The sequence below is a fragment of the Schistocerca nitens genome, chromosome 1 (assembly GCF_023898315.1).
Source record: "Schistocerca nitens isolate TAMUIC-IGC-003100 chromosome 1, iqSchNite1.1, whole genome shotgun sequence".
Classification (NCBI taxonomy): Eukaryota; Metazoa; Arthropoda; class Insecta; order Orthoptera; family Acrididae; genus Schistocerca; species Schistocerca nitens.
Window position 1 is genome coordinate 638,427,873 of NC_064614.1, and position 18,311 is coordinate 638,446,183.

Here is an 18,311-nt window from a genome sequence, read left to right on the forward strand (position 1 = left end):
ACTGAGGTGATAAATTGAAACATTTAGTGCAGTATTCAATGGTTATCATTCGACCCAGAGGGAGAGAAGGGAAACGTCATCATTCAATATAAATGATGTTGATATACACACACTCATGAAATATTAACCATGGCAAGCAAGAACACGTGAATGTTCAGTGCCACTTTTTCGGTGAGTTCTGAGAGATAATTTCAGCATAAAGTTCTCACAAAATTATTTTTCCTCTGTGATCGCCCTGGAGTAACGGTTTCATAGTCCATGATGTCGTGTACCAACTTCATCGACTTAGGTTAACTTCTCTCTTAAGGCGCTTCTCAAAGTTATAACCGTCAACCTGAACTGCAGGAACCGCACTAGAAGTAGAAGGCACCAAGTAGAACTTTCCCACTCGGCCACATAGAATCATATGGCAGTGTAGCGTCTCTAGCACATCACCGATGAAAAGGTCCCTAATAACTCCAGCACACGACTGACACCGCGAGCGCAATCGATCCAATACAGTCACCGTGTCACCGGTTGCCCCTGTGGGCGCGGAAGGAAGGTAAACTGATTCTCGCTAATTAAGCAAAGATGGAGCAAAGAGCCCTTCACATGATCTGGTTTGTCTCAACAGACCATGTTCGCAACGATTATCTTTGCGTCTGGCCTGCAGTATTCAATTCGCATTTACACCTTCGAACCACAAAGTAGCTTTTGCACAGACGTTACTCAGTAGACCGAGTGAGCAGAATATTTTCTGGCCATGCCCAAATTAAGAAAATTTGCTTATAAGATAATTATTCTGTCTTATCAGTACAGAGAAGATGGACCGAAGAATGCTTCTAGAAACGTGTAACTTCCTCCCGTGTTAATCTTTCAAAGGAGCTAAAATTTAAAAAGATTACTAGTTTCACTACCTTACACAAAAAGACATTCTTTGCGTTGTTGCAATATGTTAGGCCATATATAAGGAGAAACGACATTGTTATGAAACAGATCTGTAAGTTCTTGTGAGAGACTTACTAGTAACATCGAGGCTCTTGGCAACTGGCAGGAGCTATACTGTTTTGAAATATTCTGCTGTGTATCGCCTTCATCGTTGAGCCAGTCCTTCGGGAAACATGTACTATTGGCTCTGAGCACTATGGGCTTAACATCTGCGGTCATCAGTCCCCAAGAGCTTAGAACTACTTAAACCTAACTAACATAAGGACATCACACACATCCATGCCCGAGGCAGGATCGAACCTGCTACCGTAGCAGTCGCGCGGTTCCGGAGTGAAGCGCCTAGAACCGCTCGGTCACAAAGGCCGGCCATGTACTGTTAAATCACTCCATCTGATCTGTACGTCTGGCCTACTTCAATTCAAGCGCCGCCAGAATTTGCACTAGACGAATACCAACAGTAACGCAGATATATTTTTCAGTCGATGATTCACTCACACACAACGATTTTTCTGTGCAAGCACTGTCTGTAGAGGCAAGACAGTGTAAATAACTGAGCGTGCAAAGGGGTCAGTTACAAATTATATTCCATGTGTCGTCTTCACATGACTTTCTCAACAGAATATATTTCTTTAGTGTGACACGCAATTTGTGTTTTCCTTTTCAGCTGCATAAATAAAAATTTGGACCATGTTTGTCACTTTTCAACTACTTTGCATGGCCATTTTTTTTAATTTCATTGCTTACTGTTGAGTTTTCTTCACATGTGACATACAACTTACGCAGCTAATGAGTATCTTACATTTAAAATATCAAAATAAATTTAGACTCCCGTCCCTCTTTTTCCGATGTAAATTGAAATAATTTGTTAATTATAGAATTAAAAAATTCCATTGTTAAATCAAAGAAATAGTAGAGAGTTTATACCACCCTCTTTCCACTCACAAAAGAAATTCCGCATTGCACCCCTCCCAGATTTAGTGGTAAAATGGCCCACTGGGTAGCCCGTCAAAACTGAACAAAGATCAACCATGAAAACAGGAAGAAAGTCTACTGAACTGTGAAAAAAGAAGTGAAATCGAAACAGCGAACGATCCAGGGACTTAATTGAACCACGGTACCCTGTTTGTGTAGTCACGGTGTTGGACCGTCAAGTGCAAGATCCGTGTTCAAATCTCCCTAGTGTCGCATTTTTTTCACAAGTTTATGAGCTGTCCGTCCGGTCACTGACGTGTCTGTTTTCCTTCTGTGGTCTTGAAAATTGTCACATCGTTCATTGGTTATAGAACATCAGTCATATGATAAAAGTGCATTACCCCGATGCAAGTAAATGTGACGAAGCGAGAGCAGGCGAGAAACCTCATAGAAATGGAAAAAACAACAACAAAAATAAACAAATGTGAACTGTGTTACAACAAAGTAATTCAAGATTCAAAACCTCCAAAACGGAGCGCAAGTGTCATAACATGTGGTACTAGCGTCGAACAAATAGGAGGTCCCTTTGTTACACTTCGCTGTTGTAAACGGACGATACACACGAAGCAGACACAAATTTGGATACAGCGAACAGACATGTCAATGAAAGGACAGGCAGGCACTCCGTCTGCAGGCCACAAGTGGCCCATCGGGACCATCCGACCGCCGTGTCATCCTCAGATGAGGATGCGGATAGGAGGGGCGTGTGGTCAGCACACCGCTCTCCCAGTCGTTATGATGGTTTTCTTTGACCGGAGCCGCCACTATTCGGTCGAGTAGCTCCTCAATTGGCATCACGAGACTGAGTGCACCCCGAAAAATGGCAACAGCGCATGGTGGCTGGATGGTCACCCATCCAAGCGCCGGCCACGCTCGACAGTGCTTAACTTCGGTGGTCTCACGGGAACCGGTGTATCCACTGCGGCAAGGCCGTTGCCAATGAAAGGACAGACAGTTCATAATTAAGTGAAAAAAAATTGGGCACGAGGGACGTTTGAACATGGAGCTCCTCCTTCGCAGTCCAACACCGTAACCGCTTAACTACACTATGTGATCAAAAATATCCGGACACTCCCAAAAACATACCTTTTTCATATTAGGTGCATTGTGCCGCCACCTACTCCCAGGTACTCCATATCAGCGACTTCAGTAGTCATTAGACATCGTGATATTTCCACTCTCCTAAACATCCGTAGGTCCACTGTTTCCGATGTGATAGTGAAGTGTAAACCTGAAGGGACACGTACAGCACAAAAGCGTACATGCTGACCTCGTCTGTTGACTGACAGAGACCGCCGACAGTTGGAAAGGGTTGTAATGTGTAATAGGCAGACATCTATCCAGACCATGACACAGGAATTCCATACCACATCAGGATCCACTGCTAGTACTAATACAGTTAGACGGGAGGTAAGAAGACTTGGATTTCATGGTCGAGCGGCTGCTCATAGGCCACACATCACGCCGGTAAATACCAAAGACGCCTCACTTGGTGTAAGGAGCGTAAACATTGGACGATTGAACAGTGGGAAAACGTTGTGTGGAGTTACGAATCACGGTACACAATGTGGCGATCCGATGGCTGGGTGTGGGTATGGCGAATGCCCGGTGAACGTCATCTGCCAGCATGTGTAATGCCAACAGTAAAATTCGGAGGCGGTGGTGTTGTGGGGTTGGGGTGTTTTTCATGGAGGGGGCTTGCACCCCTTGTTGTTTTGCGTGCCGGTGGCACTGTCACAGCACAGTCCTACATTGATGTTTTAAGCACCTTCTTGCTTCCCACTGTTTAAGAGCAATTCAGGGATGGCGATTGCGTCTTTCAACACGATCGAGCACCTGTTCATAATACACGGCCTGTGGCGGAGCCGTTACACGACAATAACGTCCCTGTAATCGACTGGCCTGCTCAGAGTCTTGACCTGAATCCTATAGAACACCTTTGGGATGTTTTGGAACGTCGACTTCGTAATAGGCCTCACCGACCGACATTGATACTCTCCTCAGTGCAGCACTCCTTGAAGAATGGCTGCCATTCCCCAAGAAACCTTCCAGCACCTGGTTGAAGGTATGCCTGCGAGAGTGGAAGCTGTCATCAAGGCTAAGGGTGGGCCGACACCATATTGAATTCCAGCATTACCGATGGTGGGCGCCACAAACTTGTAAGTCATTTTCAGCCAGGTGACCGTATACTTTTTATCACATAGTGTACGACGCCGTGGCAACTGAAAATGGCAGATGTTTCACATGTTGAGGTGGGACTGTACACTATTTTTATTTTTCCTTCTTTTTGGTAGTTCACAAACTTGTAAGTCATTTTCAGCCAGGTGACCGTATACTTTTTAGCACATAGTGTACGACGCCGTGGCAACTGAAAATGGCAGATGTTTCACATGTTGAGGTGGGACTGTCCACTATTTTTATTTTTCCTTCTTTTTGGTAGTACAGTACACCTTCTTCTTGTTTTCATGTTTGTTCTATGTTCAGTTTTTGACGGGCTCTCCACTGGGCCATCCTACCACTAAATCTGAGGGGGTGTGATGGGGATGCTCCCCTGTCAATATAGTAGGTGACACAATTTTACTGACGCTAGAACAAGTGGCATCTAATTTTTTCTGCTTTCACTGACGAAAAAAAGGTGAAGTACCCGTAATGTAACGTCACGAGCTGAGCTGGCGTGTCTAGTTATTTCAGTGATTTCAGTATCGAGTCAAATTTAGAAATAGCTTGTCAGCATGGGCCCACCGTCTCTGATCTGGATGCACGCACTGATTCGGTTGGGAAGGGCGTCCTGAAGCAAGCTGGCCTGCAGCTGTTGACCTGGCCCTTGGTATCCTGCATACTGGCGCTGCAACCGAGTTACGTCCAGGCTTGTCTCACGCGTGATCTCTCGTGAACAGACCTGGGGATACAACTGACCTCGGTGGGTTCCTCGACATCACGCAGAAACCTCATAGGGGCACGTGCCACGTGTGGGCGAGGATCGTGCCGTTGAAAAATGGCTACACGATGCTGTTGCATGAGAGGAAACACATGAGGGGCAGCATGTCCGTGACGTCCAGTTTTGCTGTCAGAGTTCCCTCAATGACTAACCGCCGTGATCTGAATTCATAGCTGATAGCTATGTCGCCATGACGCGAGGAATGACAACTCTATGCCCTCCGAAACACTGGAGGAATACTGTCGACAATGACCATCTGGGGTAACTGCGATTCATCGCTGACCAGAATGTGGCGCAATTTATCTCCCTGGTCAAGGTACCAATCCAAACACGGCCGTTTGTGTTGTGGTGTAAACGGGAGCCTATGTATGATAAGGTAATTTTCTAGTCCAGCTGCCGCTAGACTCCGAAGAATAGTGCAGGAGAGAGAGAATGCTGCAGGGAGTCCATTGCTTGTTCTCGGAAGGCAGGCGCAGATGTGTAGCGGTTGCGATGCGCTTCGTGCATAATCCATTGTGGTGGTCAGATGTGGTCGACCGGAACTGTGTTGATGAATATATCTGTCCTCAGGTTCCCATGCAATCCAGCATTGGGCACACCGCCACATCCGAATCAAATCTTAATTCTAGTATTACGTTATTCGAGCTATCGGCCAAGTGCAGACCCACAATTGGGCCCCTTTCAAACTCTTTTATGTGCTGATAACGCTGTCTCACACGATTACGCGGCCTGCTAACTGCACTAAACAGGAATAACACTAGTAAACACTAAATGCTGTTCTGCCTGTTAGAGAATTGCAACTCTGATCACTTAGGTAAACACCAATGGTGGGTAGTTTCACTTTTTTGTCAAGCAGTGTAGTTTCTTCTTTTAATATTTAGCAGTGGAATAAAGTTAAGATATTTATTTCTATTACAGAGGAATGTCATACGGTACTTATTTTAAAAGAAAAAAGGCCAATTTCCACGATCACTATATTTAGAATTTTTTTATTAAAGAGCCCAAGGAGAGGCAACAAACGCCTAACGAGAGGGGGCGTGAGGGGGGGGGGCGGGAGTCCCTAGCGCCAAATATTACCTGTCTTGATAGCAGAAATATTCCCAAACCAGCCCTGGACAACTTGGAAGACACACACAAATCACAAACATATACACCCAACGATGATGCTGCTACACAAAGCCGGCAGCTGTGGCCCAGCGGTTCTAGGCGCTTCAGTCCGGAACCACGCGGCTGCTACGGTCGCAGTTTCGAATCCTGCCTCGGGCATGGATGTGTGTGACGTCCTTAGGTGAGTTAGGTTTAAGTAGTTCTAAGTCTAGGGCACTGATGATCTCAGATGTTAAGCCCCATAATGTTTAGATCCATTTGAACCATTTGCTACACACAACAATCCAAGAACCAATTATACTTTTTTTAATTCTAGGGCTGTTTTTCATAAAACATAGAAGAGACACTGAAGGACTCAAAACTCCGAACATATTATCCTCCCGGACTGTGTTGGGCATGTACCAACATAGAATCTCGTGGAGTGCGAACAATCGTGTAACAGCTAGCGAAGCACACGTTGCCGACAGTGACATATATAGTACAGTCGCGTGTTACGGCGCGGTTACATATAACACTTTTCTATGGAAATATATCTCGAGTGTCGGACAGAAAATCGCTCTGACTGTTTACACACTGACAAATCGCTAGAAATCCGTATCATGGCTATATGTCTGACGCTTCCCGAAACTCTACAATTTTTAATCAATGTAGGGCCGCTTAGGTGCGTTTACACCTGACAGTTACTATTGATAGATAAAAATGTGTCCTGTGTTATCTTCTGTTTCATCCTGCCTGCCATGTTGAAAACATCGAAACGCAAAATCGCGTCCCGTATAATTATTCTAAAGATGACAGAAAATAAGAAAAAACTGTCTGTGTTGGTGCGAGAGCGTATTTTAAGACGTGAAAAATATTCTATCCCCACAGTCAATAATGCGTGAACTTTGTATTGAGGATCTACCGCAGTTTTCGATTTCTTTAAGAATGAAAACAGGCAATTTCAAATAGCTTGCTTGCAAAATTAGTCCATTTATATCTGAGGAAGATACCAATTTCAGAAACGCTGTGAGCATAACAGAACGACTTGCTGTAAATTTGCAATTTTTAGCATCAGGTAAATAGTACTTGATGAAATATTTATTAATGAAATATTTATTGAAAGGAGGTTGTCAGAAGTTAAATATTGTACACAAGCCTAAGTTATTTATTCATGACGACAAAATGTACAGTACAATAAGTCTCATTGTTACTGAAGTGTGCAGAGCAGTTACGTCAGCGTTATTTAGATTACATTAAAGAAATCGATGTTGAATAGCTGGAAAGGTACTTTCAGTTTCAGTCAGTATGTAAGATGCTGAGGTTTTTGGTGGTTGTAAATTTATATGTTGTCCAGAATTGGTTGACGATGCGGAAAAATCCTCTATCCGACGCAACCAGATTCGGATTACATTAGCTCTGAGAACCGTGATTTTATAGTAGCTCATCCTCCTCATTTATCTCCTGTATGACTTACTGATTTTTTTTTCAATTTCTTAAATAAATATTCGGAATAGAGACTTTTCATTTCGGAGGAAACATATTTGCCAAAAACATCATATTGACCCTCTTCTTCATTCAGTGTGCGTGCGGAGAGCTTTTTGCATGAGTAAATTATTTGTCGAAACAACTTTTCCTCTTCATCTTGGGATCACTTTTATATCTGTGATATGTATCTTAAAGCCAGAACGATCCACTTCCTCAGCCTGTTCCGATATATCTTAATTGTCAGATGGTGTCTTGTACTCATTTGCGACCTCCTCCACTGCAGCATCCAAGTCAAAATATGATTAAAAAAAAACAGATTAATTAAGTTAGGTATAGCTTGTAACAAATGCCATAATTTTTTCAATTTTGTTACAGGCATTGTCTATATCAGGAGACTGATGAAGTCTTGTCAACAAATTCGAGTTAAAGTGGAACTTTCTCAAATGATTGATGGCAAACAGTTTTTTCTCATCTGAGCTCCACAGAATAATCGCAATTATTATTTTAACTGTGAAAGATAGCGTAGAGTTGCCTAAATGACAATTGTTGATGTCGTCTACAAATGGCTCATGGTTGCAGTTGGCAGCAATGGAAGAAATCAGATAGGGGAGTTTTCAGAGACAATGGGGTTGGAGATTTCATTAAAACAGCAACAAAAGGTCTCGAAAAGGCGTCTCTTTCAAGAAGAAGATGGTGTGTGCCACATCTTTTTGTAGCAGATGATGCTTTTCCTTTGCAAACTTATATTATGAAACCAAGCCCATGTAACAGTCAAGGTTCCATCACAATTTATAACGTCCAACACTCACGAGAATAGCGTAAGTCTTCTGTGTATTATGTCTAATGTATTTTTAGTATTAAAGAAACCGGGGAACGAGCGAAGTCTGTAGTTTTGACCGTTTGAAGTTTACATAACTGGTTATTGTCTGGAAATTAGTCTGCACATGAATACGGTCTCGAAGGCATAATCGACCTAGAAAATTTAGAACGGGAGAAATAATACGTGGAAGCTGGCTAAATGAAGATCTGATAGCTAAGCCTGCTACCTCCGTCACAACAAGGCAGTAATAACTATTCAAAAAATGCTAAAGAAGTCTGCGAAGAGTTTAGGGAATATTTTGTTACAAGCCAAGGGGAAGTTACTTGGAAATACAGAGATTCATGTAAACAATTCATGCAAAAATTATCCTAGGACTAACGGAATATTACACATTACCGTCATAAATTCCCTATTGCCGGTTTGCATACTGAGCCTCCTTGCATAAATAACAGCAAATTATCGTACGGTCATTTTGATATATGCAATTCTCTAGTGGCCTGGTAGGAGTTTGTCTTTGTGTTTTATTTAAATTCACTGTCCAACTGATTTCTTAAGTTAGTTAATATTTCTCTGGCTCTCTTCTTTGGCCTTACTCTGTTCTCCAAAACTCTCTGTTTTCAAAACTTTGGAATGTAGTGTCCTATATTTCAGTTTTACTGTACTTCATTTTAATCAGTTCTTCAACCTCAACTTTTAACTAATCTTTCTTGTCGCCCATGTTCACTGGAAAGTTGTTGCTCAGTGCCAGAAAAATAGGCGAGCAGCTATCTTGTGCGATATATGCAGTTGAGTTTGATATTGGAAATAAACAGTGTTTACATCTGTTGGTACAGAAGTGTTGACACATATCGCTGGTGGTAGAAATATACACGGTTGTCAGAAACAGTCTGAGAATTTTGTAAGGTTGTTACAGGGTAATTTACGCCGAGAAATAATTGTTAAGAAAAAAACTCGATACATTGTTCCCCCATGAACCATGGACCTTGCCGTTGGTGGGGAGGCTTGCGTGCCTCAGCGATACAGATGGCCGTACCGCAGGTGCAACCACAACGGAGGGGTATCTGTTGAGAGGCCAGACAAACATGTGGTTCCTGAAGAGGGGCAGCAGCCTTTTCAGTAGTTGCAGGGGCAACAGTCTGGATGATTGACTGATCTGGCCTTGTAACATTAACCAAAACGGCCTTGCTGTGCTGGTACTGCGAACGGCTGAAAGCAAGGGGAAACTACAGCCGTACTTTTTCCCGAGGACATGCAGCTTTACATGCAGCTTTACTGTATGATTAAATGATGATGGCGTCCTCTTGGGTAAAATATTCCGGAGGTAAAATAGTCCCCCATTCGGATCTCCGGGCGGGGACTACTCAAGAGAACGTCGTTATCAGGAGAAAGAAAACTGGCATTCTACGGATCGGAGCGTGGAATGTCAGATCCCTTAATCGGACAGGTAGGTTAGAAAATTTAAAAAGGGAAATGGATAGGTTAAAGTTAGATGTAGTGGGAATTAGTGAAGTTCGGTGGCAGGAGGAACAAGACTTTTGGTCAGGTGATTACAGGGTTATAAATACAAAATCAAATAGGGGTAATGCAGGAGTAGGTTTAATAATGAATAAAAAAATAGGAGTGCGGGTTAGCTACTACAAACAGCATAGTGAACGCATTATTGTGGCCAAGATAGACACAAAGCCCATGCCTACTACAGTAGTACAAGTTTATATGCCAACTAGCTCTGCGGATGATGAAGAAATTGATGAAATGTATGACGAGATACAAGAAATTATTCAGGTAGTGAAGGGAGACGAAAATTTAATAGTCATGGGTGACTGGAATTCGTCAGTAGGAAAAGGGAGAGAAGGAAACATAGTAGGTAAATATGGATTGGGGGGAAGAAATGAAAGAGGAAGCCGCCTTGTAGAATTTTGCACAGAGCATAACTTAATCATAGCTAACACTTGGTTCAAGAATCATAAAAGAAGGTTGTATACCTGGAAGAATCCTGGAGATACTAATAGGTATCAGATAGATTATATAATGGTAAGACAGAGATTTAGGAACCAGGTTTTAAATTGTAAGACATTTCCAGGGGCAGATGTGGATTCTGACCACAATCTATTGGTTATGAACTGCAGATTGAAACTGAAGAAACTGCAAAAAGGTGGGAATTTAAGGAGATGGGACCTGGATAAACTGAAAGAACCAGAGGTTGTAGAGAGTTTCAGGGAGAGCATAAGGGAACAATTGACAGGAATGGGGGAAAGAAATACAGTAGAAGAAGAATGGGTAGCTCTGAGGGATGAAGTAGTGAAGGCAGCAGAGGATCAAGTAGGTAAAAAGACGAAGGCTAATAGAAATCGTTGGGTAACAGAAGAAATATTGAATTTAATTGATGAAAGGAGAAAATATAAAAATGCAGTAAATGAAGCAGGCCAAAGTGAATACAAACGTCTCAAAAATGAGATCGACAGAAAGTGCAAAATGGCTAAGCAGGGATGGCTAGAGGACAAATGTAAGGATGTAGAGGCTTGTCTCACTAGGGGTAAGATAGATACTGCCTACAGGAAAATTAAAGAGACCTTTGGAGAGAAGAGAACCACTTGTATGAATATCAAGAGCTCAGATGGCAACCCAGTTCTAAGCAAAGAAGGGAAGGCAGAAAGGTGGAAGGAGTATATAGAGGGTTTATACAAGGGCGATGTACTTGAGGACAGTAATATGGAAGTGGAAGAGGATGTAGATGAAGATGAAATGGGAGATAAGATACTGCGTGAAGAGTTTGACAGAGCACTGAAAGACCTGAGTCGAAACAAGGCCCCGGGAGTAGACAACATTCCATTAGAACTACTGATGGCCTTGGGAGAGCCAGTCATGACAAAACTCTACCATCTGGTGAGCAAGATGTATGAGACTGGCGAAATACCCACAGACTTCAAGAAGAATATAATAATTCCAATACCAAAGAAAGCAGGTGTTGACAGATGTGAAAATTACCGAACTATCAGTTTAATAAGTCACAGCTGCAAAATACTAACGCGAATTCTTTACAGACGAATGGAAAAACTGGTAGAAGCGGACCTCGGAGAAGATCAGTTTGGATTCCATAGAAATGTTGGAACACGTGAGGCAATACTAACCTTACGACTTATCTTAGAAGAAAGATTAAGAAAAGGCAAACCTACGTTTCTAGCATTTGTAGACTTAGAGAAAGCTTTTGACAACGTTAACTGGAATACTCTCTTTCAAATTCTGAAGGTAGCAGGGGTAAAATACAGGGAGCGAAAGGCTATTTACAATTTGTACAGAAACCAGATGGCAGTTATAAGAGTCGAGGGGCATGAAAGGGAAGCAGTGGTTGGGAAAGGAGTGAGACAGGGTTGTAGCCTCTCCCCGATGTTATTCAATCTGTATATTGAGCAAGCAGTAAAGGAAACAAAAGAAAAATTCGGAGTAGGTATTAAAATTCATGGAGAAGAAGTAAAAACTTTGAGGTTCGCCGATGACATTGTAATTCTGTCAGAGACAGCAAAGGACTTGGAAGAGCAGTTGAACGGAATGGACAGTGTCTTGAAAGGAGGATATAAGATGAACATCAACAAAAGCAAAACGAGGATAATGGAATGTAGCCAAATTAAATCGGGTGATGCTGAGGGGATTAGATTAGGAAATGAGACACTTAAAGTAGTAAAGGAGTTTTGCTATTTAGGGAGTAAAATAACTGATGATGGTCGAAGTAGAGAGGATATAAAATGTAGACTGGCAATGGCAAGGAAATCGTTTCTGAAGAAGAGAAATTTGTTAACATCGAGTATAGATTTAAGTGTCAGGAAGTCGTTTCTGAAAGTATTTGTATGGAGTGTAGCCATGTATGGAAGTGAAACATGGACGATAACCAGTTTGGACAAGAAGAGAATAGAAGCTTTCGAAATGTGGTGTTACAGAAGAATGCTCAAGATAAGGTGGGTAGATCACGTAACTAATGAGGAGGTATTGAATAGGATTGGGGAGAAGAGAAGTTTGTGGCATAACTTGACTAGAAGAAGGGATCGGTTGGTAGGACATGTTTTGAGGCATCAAGGGATCACAAATTTAGCATTGGAGGGCAGCGTGGAGGGTAAAAATCGTAGAGGGAGACCAAGAGATGAATACACTAAGCAGATTCAGAAGGATGTAGGTTGCAGTAGGTACTGGGAGATGAAGAAGCTTGCACAGGATAGAGTAGCATGGAGAGCTGCATCAAACCAGTCTCAGGACTGAAGACCACAACAACAACAACATTGTGCTGTTAATTAGCATTGAATCAGGTCGTTGCACGCGCAAATTCAGGCAGCCCGCCAGAGACTGTGTCGCCAGACTTGTGCTACGTTTTGGTTTCCTCGAACTGGACAAACGTAGCTTTTGCTCACCTGGTTTAAATTCATTTCTTACGAAAAAGGCAAACTTTAACTGGTAATGAGCATTTGAACAAGTGGTAATTCACGGACCCACAAATGTCTGTGCAGTAACGCATTTTAGCGCGTGCAAGCATTTGAATCTGCGCGCGCAACGACCAGATTGGCTAATATCAGTGCTAATTAAATCGGAAACGGCGCAATATATCGAATTTGTTTCTTAACAGTTATTTCTCAGCCCAACCTACGTTGCAACATGCTTCTTTTCAGACTGTTTGTGACCAACCTGTACATCTCTGACATAAGCTGTTCGTTCACTTTTTCCGTTAGACACGATTTCTGTCTGATATAAATATCATTCAGTAACTGTCAGATGTAAACGTTCCTTTAAGCGACAGCTTCAAATGGAAAGAGTGGCCGACGTCAGAGTGAAGAACGCTGCTTCCAACAGAATACAACGTGGGTAAAGGTGTACAATCTTGCTGCTCTTCACTTCACTTTCAGTTGCATTGGCATCTATTGACGAACATAGAAGCATGGTAAAAACAATTTTGTATTTACTTCAATATAAGTAACTGTCGCGAAATACTTTTCATCGCATATGACACACTTTAAGGAACTTGTTCTGAAGGAAGATTCGTGTTTAACTTTCCGTCAACGACGAGTTCATTAGAGACGGAAAACGTTACCAACGACACGAGAGACAAGGTGTTAATCAACTGATGTGGAGTGGCGTTGGAGTATTTTAATTCATGTACAAATCAAAACATTATCTGGGAAGACCTTGCCAGAAATGAAACGATCACATAGGCTCAATAGTAGTAAAGCGGTTGGAAGAGTGTTTCATTGTTAGAATACTGGGGAAGAGCAGTCAGTCTGCAAAGGAGATTGCTTACTAAACACTCGTACGACACATCCTAGAATACTGCTCACGTTTGTGGGATCTGTATAAAATGGGACTAACAGGGGACATTGAACGCATACAGAGAAGGGCAGTACGGATGGTTACAGATTTTTTTGACCAATAAGACAGTGTCGCGGAGATGATGAAGAAATTGAACTGCGCCGGCTCTTGAAGATAGAGGTAAACAATCCCGAAAAAGCCTACATACAGTGTTTTAAGAGGCAACTTTAAATGATACATCAAGTAAAGTGCGCGAACACCTACTTATCGCTCCCGTAGGGATTGCGAGGACAAGATTACACTAATTACCGTGCCCACAGAGGCGCTTAAACAGTGATTCATCCCTAGCTCCAAAAGTGAATGGAGCTGGAAGAAGCCATAATAACAGCTGCAGTGAGAAATTCCCTCATTCATGCAATTAACAGTAGTTTGCAGAGTATGGATGTAAATGCCAATGTAGACGAAAAAGAGATGGAAAAAATTGACCGGTTAAAACCTATACCAGTATTTCAGTTCCAGATAACCGGGGTTTCTCGTTATGTCTTTCATCTCTGTTATACAGGTACTTCCTTTTATTTTTTACTAATAACTGAGTAAAAGAACCGGAATATTTGTTAGCCATAGCATCAGTGCCAAAATTTTTCGATTTTAAATATTTGTTTTTGAGTGGAGCAATTGTTACACGTAAATTTTGCCTTATTTTGAAAATAGGAAAAGCGATCTTTGCTACTTTAATAACAATGTCGGCAGAAACGAGCAACAAACACATGGTATAAGAATCGGTACAACATTGCTGAGACAATAATGACCCTGTCGCCGTGTATCGTGGCTTGAGATACGCGTGTAGGTGGAGTGTGCAAGATTTGCCCCCCACCTGGTCTATACGGTAGTTTCTCGCTGTCGTCGTCGGACATCTGTTGTGTTGCAGAATGGTACCAACCGCAGTCTGGCAATATTTTTACGAGCTGAAATAGCAACCCAGCACAATGGTTCATTTGCTTTAAAAGATTAAAGATTTGTCTATCATTTATATGAAATAATACAAGAGGAAGGAAATTATGGTAACGATAACACATTAAAAATTTGAGAACAATTCATTCATGGGGTAGAAAAAAAATAGAGATTAGCCAATCTGCTGCCTGTGTCTACATAATATGTCTTTATGTTCTTGTAGCCCTCCAAAAGCGGACTAATTAACACGAAAAATAGTACTCCAAACTCAGTTTTTCATTCTAGAGCACTGACTATTCGTAATGCCCAAACAGTGTTACTTCATTTCCGGGCAGAGTTAAAAAAAAAGGCTCAGTAGGAGAATAGCAATAATTGTTTTGTTGTATTCAACCACTTATAGCTTTTCAGCAAAAGCGGCAAATGGTGGACGGACTAAGTTTTCTTTTATTTGTCTATTTAATTTAATATTTTCATTCTATGTGTCTTGAAACTGACAGAGTCAGCATGTTTCCATCGTTTTCCGATTTTTACGTTTATTGCAAGAAGTAATGTGAATAAAAAATCGAAAAGCACTTATTCCATTAACTAGTTATTTTCAGCGGTTTTAAGAGTCAGTTTAAACTTGCATAAAAAAAGACATAACCGATTGTCTCAACGATAGCCGCCATCGCTAAGATGCAGTCTGTGACGCGTCTTTGAAGGCAATCACCGAGCAAGGTGATGCCGTAGTCAGCACTCTGGACATGCATGTGGGAGGACAACGGTTCAGATCTCCGTCCAGGCGTCCATATTTAGGTTTCCGGTGCGTAGTTCCCGTAAATCGCTCCAGGCAAATGTTGGGATGCTACGTTCGAGAAGGGCACGGCCGACATCCTTCCCGTTCCTTTCATAATACGAGCTTGTGCACCGTCTCTAATGATGTCGCTGTCGACGGGACGTTAAGCTCTAATCTTCCTTCCTTTCGAAGGCAACTAAGGAGCGAAGAGAAGAATATTTCTCAGGGGACGCCAAAAACACAGGTTGCTGAGAAAGCCGTCTGTAATCGCGAAAGGTAGCCACAGGATGAGAAGAAAAGAAGAATCACATCAGACACTCGAGAACCTGAATAGAGAGGAAAATAACACATTTTATTTTCAATTAAGTTCAATTTTTTTGAAACTGTGGCAAGCTTTATCACACGTGTTAACACATCTGTCATCTAGCCGTAGGTTGTCGCGTGAGAAAATCGTGCCAAGCTAAACATCCTGTCTCTAACTTCATTATTTTTAAACTGACCCGTCCTCATATTCGACTGCCAGGTCTACTAGTTCCTGGAAGACAAACATTTGTGGCTCATAAACGAACTTAGCGCTACTATTTGCATTCGTCGTTCTTTTCACGTGTGTGGTGCGACTTAGCTAATGCAGGATTATACGTTGCTTGGTGGTAGGTAGTGATTCCATTTCAGGCATTCGTCTACACACACACACACACACACACACACACACACACACACACACACACACACAGGGGGGAGTGGGGAGTGGGGAGGGAGAGACGGCCGCTGTGGCCGAGCGGTTCTAGGCGCTTCAGTCTGGAACCTAGGTTTAAGTACTTCTAAGTTCTAGGGGACTGATGACCTCAGATGTTAAGTCCCATAGTGCTCAGAGCCATTTTGAGAGAGAGAGACAGAAGTGGAAGTAAAAACCAGTGAGAATTTTTAAAGTTTTTACTTCCTAAAGTCTACTCCCTCAAAGACACAGAATTCCATTTCAGAATCGTTAAGAAAACAAGACAATGAATATACAGGGTGACAATTATTGAAATGCACGAAATAAAACCGTCATAACTTCTGAACGGTTTGCGTTAGATCGTTCAAACTGATTTTTTTTATAAAATTTGCAATGGTTTGAAATTGTGTTATTATAAACAATGGGAAAAGTGATCAGTGCTGTATTAATAATATGGCAGACAGAAATGAGCAACAAACATATATTGTCTCAGACAATAATCGTGTTGCTGTGTGTCGTGGCTTAAGTCACATGTGTACGTGCAGTGTGAAAGACTTGCCCCCAGCTGATCTACACAGTAATTTCTCGTTGTCGTCGTTGGATATTCGTTGCATTGCAAAGTGACATTGAAATGAAATACAATGTATCATTTTCTTTAAAGGACTGAAGATTTACCTCTCACTTCTATGAAATTATTAAAGGAGCACGGAAATTATGGTAAGAGTATAAATTAAAACTTAACAATAGTTCATTTATAGTATACAATAAAAACAGAAAGTACCTGATCCACTGCCTGTACCTCCATAAATCCTTTTCATCGACTTGTAGCCCGTGAGCCAGGGGTAGCGTGTGGGCCAGGGGTAGCGTGTTTGATTCCTAATTAAAACGTCCTCGGCCCCGGTTTCGAAACCCGCGACCGCTTACATTTTGATTAATAATCAGAATTGGCGGCCGAAGTTTTCCGGCATACAAAGTCACCTTCATTCTGCACACGGCCTTGTCAAAGAGGACGGACGAGCGGGCAGAGGTTCAGAGCACTCTCTTGCCCTTGGGGCGAGAAACTGCCCCTAAAGGCGTAAGAATCACCAATGATCAACGGCATGAGGATGCAGAAGGCAATAGAAATCACGGCATTAAAGACGCATGATGATCTCTCCATCGGCAAAAGATTCCACTACAGTCCCCCATTAGGATCTCCGGGAGGGGACTGCCAAACGGGAGGTGACGATGAGAAAAAGACTGAATAATCAACGAAAGGATAACGTTCTACGAGTCGGGAAGTGGAATGTCAGCAGCCTGAATGAAGCTAGGAAATCTGAAAAGAGAAATGCAAAGGCTCAATCTAGATATAGTATGGGTCAGTAAAGTGAAATGGAAATAAGACAAGGATTTGTGGTCAGATGAATATATGCTAATCAACAGCAGCAGAAAATGGTAGGATTCGTTATGAATAGGAAGGTAGGGCAGAGAGTGTGTTACTATGAACAGTTCAGTGGTAGGGTTAGTCTTATCAGAATCGACAGCAAACCAACACAGACAACTATAGATCAGATACACTTGCTGACGTCGCAAGCTGAAAATGAGGATATTGAAAGGGTAATATAAATACGCAAAGGGAGATGAGAATTTAATAGTCATGGGAGATTGGGATGCAGTTGTAGGGGAAGCAGTAGAAGAAAAGGTTACAGAAGACATGGGCTTGGGACAAGGATGAGAGAGGAGAAAGACTGCTTGAGTTCTGTAATAAATTTCAGCTAATAATAGCGGATGCTCTGTCCAAGAATCTCAAGAGGAGGAGGTGTACTTGGGAAGACCAGGTGATATCGGAAGATTTCACTTAGATTACAGCATAGTCAGACAGAGATTCCGAAATCAGATTGTGGATTCTAAGGCGTACCCAGGATCAGATATACAGGGTGTTACAAAAAGGTACGGCCAAACTTTCAGGAAACATTCCTCACACACATATAAAGAAAAGATGTTATGTTGATATGTGTCCGGAAACGCTTAATTTCCATGTTAGAGCTCATTTTAGTTTCGTCCACCTACGCTCAATGGAGCACGTTATCATGATTTCATACGGGATCCTCTACTTGTGCTGCTAGAACATGTGCCTTTACAAGTATGACACAACATGTGGTTCATGCGCGATGGAGCTCCTGCACACTTCAGTCGAAGTGTTCGTACGCTTCTCAACAACAGATTCGGTGACGGATGGATTGGTAGAGGCGGACCAATTCCATGGCCTCCACGCTCTCCTGACCTCAACCCTCTTGACTTTCATTTAGGGGGCATTTGAAAGCTCTTGTCTACGTAACCCCGGTACCAAATGTAGAGACTCTTCGTGCTCGTATTG